The sequence below is a fragment of the Mixophyes fleayi genome, chromosome 1, assembly GCF_038048845.1.
Source record: "Mixophyes fleayi isolate aMixFle1 chromosome 1, aMixFle1.hap1, whole genome shotgun sequence".
Classification (NCBI taxonomy): domain Eukaryota; kingdom Metazoa; phylum Chordata; class Amphibia; order Anura; family Limnodynastidae; genus Mixophyes; species Mixophyes fleayi.
In genome coordinates, this window is record NC_134402.1 from 161,577,741 (window position 1) to 161,582,549 (window position 4,809).

A 4,809-nucleotide genomic window follows, 5' to 3' on the forward strand; every position below is an offset into this window, starting at 1 on the left:
AAAAATCCACGTTATTGCGGTAACGTGTATTATGTTTCGCGGCTGTTCCGGCGCGTTACCGCGAATCCGGAAGCTAATTGAATATGCCCCTTAGAGTCTAACTGGAAGAGGGGACTCTAGAAAGAGAGCATATTATAAGCTCTCTTTTGGACATGTTGAGCTTTAGGTAGCATTGAGACATCCATGTGGGGATGGGAGAGAGATCTGGGTACAACAGATATTACAAAACAGGAGAGGTATATTTTTGGGTGTTGCCAGTGTAGAGATGGTACTGAAGGCCGAATTAGCAAAATTGTTCCCAGAGAGAAGAGGTGCACAGTAAGAAAAACAGAGTGCCAAGAACAGAGCCTTGTGGGATCTCAACAGATAGTGGGAGAGGATGGTGCCAGGTAGAGACAATAATGGAGGGCTTCAGCAGGAAGTAAATAAGGAAATAACCAAGTCATGAGGATCAATTAAGTAAACATGTAAGCGAAGATGGTGATCAACAGGGTTGAAAGCAGCAGAGAGTTCTAGAAGGCTTTTTATCAATATTTGCAGGTCATGCACCTCTAGCTCATCCTGACATACACGAATCCTCCTTTCTAGTGTCTTTCTGCACACAAAGGCCCCCCTACAAAAGCCTCATCTCCACTTTTTCCCACCTAATATTAAAATACAGTCACCCCCTTAAAGACACTCACAACTTAAATGGGGAAGACTAGACCATGGTGACTGGTATAGAAACAGAATCAATCTCTAAAACCTCTATCTGCATTAAGATCAGTGGCAATGCCTACAAGATATACTATCGTTAGAATCCTGTCCCCATGAGATCACACACTATATTCCCAAATTCCTCACCACTTTGTTGGTGTCGCTGTGGTGACAAGGACACTCGGTCCCATATTTGGTGGCACTATCCAAAAATAGCTTCCCTCTGAAATACACAGCTTAATTGCAAATGTTACTGATACAATGATGCTAGACTCTTTATCTTATTGCCCCACCACATCATAGATATTCCTAAATACACACAAAGATTAATAACTCACATTTTAAGTGGCAAAAAAATGTCAGATTGCATTATACTGGAAGAACCCAGACCCACCTTCCATTCTTGCTGTTATTAATAGAACCTGGCATGTCTACTGCATGGAATACATCTCTAGTGTTATGCATAAAATCCCAAATAAATTCTCCTGCACATGGAATCCTTGGAACAAATACTACAAGGCCCCCTGCCCCCACTATAAGATTATATTGGCTTTTCTTTTATCCCACAACTTTTACATACATTATATATATATATATATATATATATATATATATATATATATATATATATATATATATATATATAATGTAGTGACTTCTATCTCACCCCTCTTATCCTCCTTATGCACTCCCTCATCTCACATTGACTCAATCAATACAATACAATACATCAATTTAATGTTTTGTCTCAAAAATTCTGTTATCTATTTATTTGTGATGTTATTTTGCCCTTCCTCTCCTCATCTTTTTTCTGTATCCCCTTTATTCAGCTGTTTATAAAATCAAGAAATATAATAAGAAAAATAAGCTAGCTATTATAAATGTCTTGCCATTGGGTACCTGCCATGCACCTCCATGGACTTGCATGCTGCGGTGATAGGAGCGCTGATTCCAGATACCAGCGTTCGGTGAAGGGCTATTCAGCTATTGCAAATTTAATAAACAAATTTATTTTGGTTAAAGGTGACATGAGCCACTATCAGTAATCAGCCTAAATCACGTTATATATTATCATAATATGAGGGAGATAAACATGCTTTATTTAGAAAGCTGAAATGTGAGAAGTAACATTCTATTGCTCCAAATATTATACCAGCGTGTCTACTGGAAATGTGGGTGATGTGTATGCAGACTGAAATCTAGGTTACTTTACTCAACATAAGTCAACATTTAACGTTGATGTCCAAATGAAGATTTACATTTTTGTCATATGTCGGTTAAACATTTTTAGTTATTTATATATCTCAGCAAATGTTTAAATAGTTTTTTTACCAAAAAAAATCATGTTTTTTTGGTTAATTTATAAATGAATTGTAGGTAAAAGGGGAACGGGAAATATTAGCATTTTCCCTGGATTCTGTCAATAATTATGTTCCAACAATTAGTACAACCTCAGCAATACACCTCAGTTCACCAATTTACAGTTCTGAATTATAGGGAAACCAAAAATGTATACTTTGTCGAGGATTTCACATTCCAAGCTGAAAAACATATGTTTTTACAGAGTACAACATATCACTTATGGAGGAAATAGGGTATAATAGAAAACAGAACTGACATAGGAAGGTGAGAGGATGCAGACATGAGACTGAGGGTAGAAAGGACCCTGCTCATGAGAGCTTACAATCTAAAGGGAGAGAGCAATGCTGAGAATCAGAGCTAGAGGGATGGGATGGTAGCTTGGGGTAAGATAGGCTTATGATGGATTTTGAGAGAAAGCTTGAAACATTTAAGGTTGGGGGAAGTAGCATGAGAGAAATGGGATTGAGAGGTGGCAATCAGAGAGGGGATGAGGGGCAGGTCCGAGGCAGATCTAAGAGAGCGTAAGGGAGAGTAACTTTTAACAAGATCAGAGCTGTATTAAGGGTGATTGTTAGAGCTGTGAAGATAAGGGTGAGTAGTTTGAGTTGGATTCTGGAGGTTAAGAGGAGCCACTGTAGGAATTTGCAGTGGTACAGCGATTGTGGAATCGTGGGTGACAAAGATTACTGTTGCTGTGGCATTTAGGATGGATTGTTTAAGGGAAATACAGGTGAGGGGGAAGAGTTTACAGTTTTAAAGGCAGGAGATAATATGAGAATACATGAGGGTTAAAGGGGAAGGTGAAAGGTCTGGGAAGAGAGATAGCATCTGCAAAGATGTGGAAGTGAAGAGATATGGAGAAAAGCAGAGGGCTGAGTATAGAACCATGAGAGACCCCAACAGATAGTGAGAGTAGAGAGGAAGAGTGCCTGAAGCAGAGAAACTAAAGCAGTGTTCAGAAAGTAGCAGTATAGTGCCATGAGGACCAAGAGAATGAAGGGTGTGCAGAAGACTTAACTAAAGTTGCTGAAAAGTCAGGGAGGATGAGTATGGAGAAGGGACTCTTCAACTTAGCTGTGAGCAGATCGTTGGAGTGTAGAGGGTGGAAGCACAATTGCAGATGGTCAAGGAGGGACTAAGGAGAGAAAGCGGGTTAAGTGATTGTACACTAGCCTTTCAGGTAATTTGGAAGCAAAGAGGATAGAAACAGGGCAGTAGTTGGAGAGAGAGTTAGGGTTGACAGATGATTTGTTGAGTGTAAGGGACATTAGATTATGTTTTAAGATGGAAGAAAATGTTCCAATGTAGAGGGGCAGGTAGAAGAGATAGTTAAGTGGGAATGGGGTCAAGGGGATAGGTTGAGGTGGAAGAGGAAGAGGGGTGTGAGATTTCATATGCAGTAATAGTAGAGTTAGAATTGTGGGTGTATAGGAGAGTGGAGGAGAAGGTGCGGGTCAAAAATCAATGTTCTGCATAAAACTTACGCCGTGATGCATATTCCAAAGCCCATGTAATAAGCATGTTAAAATTAAACAAAATAACATACCATCAATGGGGGCAAGCAGAAGTCAGATCATCCTTAAATACATGGTGGCATGTATGGTTATTTCAAAAGAGGAAAAAAAGCTTTATTAATCAAATATTAGTCATACATACACTATATTGTTCTACTGGCAAACACATAGGTAGGCCTGATTGACCATACACTGTGCATCCCTGCTGGAATATCTATCTATCTAAAGCTGGGCACAAACTGATGCAATTATCCTGCATATCACACGATAAATGACAGTTTGGTCAGATATTGCAAGAGTGTGTACGTTCCCACGATCATGTTTTATCTTTACCAAAACACATCACATCTGTTGATTTGGTTTTATAGACTTTCTAAAAATCATGATCAACCATGGAACGATGTCGGGCAAATGTGGGCGTGTGTATGCACTCGCGATCTCTATAGCGTGTACAGAGTCCCAATCTTTCAGCAGATGGTTATGAGAGATGAAGAGCACAGATCTGAAGGTAAATAGTGTAGATGTGTACACATGAATCTGCATGATTATCGGGACTTTCAGTCTTTGTGAAATTGTTCCAGAAATCACATCTGAAGTAAAATGTAATAGTGTGTACTCATGATTACCCTTGGCACCTACCACTGCTTCCATTTTCTGTAGTTACTGACCACCTGCTCAATATCTTAAACTGTACTTCTGGCAAGTGATCTGAAGTAAATATAAGCCCTAATGGCTGTGCCTTGTGTACAGCAACTACTGTTTGTGATGTTGCAAACTGCTTAGATGCCAACTGTATCTAGTTTCCACAGATGTTCCCAGGTTTGATTCATCCCTGAATTTTACTTTCCTATATTTCTGCACGTTAGACACAATTATTACAATCAATTCTTACTTTATGCTTTCATTTTGTATAGTTATTGGAAAGAAGTACTTAAAAATGCTAAAAAAAAAAAAAGTACACTTCTCAAACTATATATATAAACACATTGCAATTTTGCTAACTGTGCAGACTGTATTGAACCTACGACTACGTTTATGTCAATCTAGAAAAACCTGTCACTTTCCTGATGAATTGATTACATTTGAAAAAGAGACGGTGTCACTGAACTAGTTGGACATATTAGGGCAGTTGAGATCAGAGCACAGAAGTCTGTATATGACAGTGCAGTGTGTGGTGCTCTGCCTTGTCTTGAATACAGTTGTGAGCTCCTCCCACTCTGGCTCAGCTCAGAGCCCC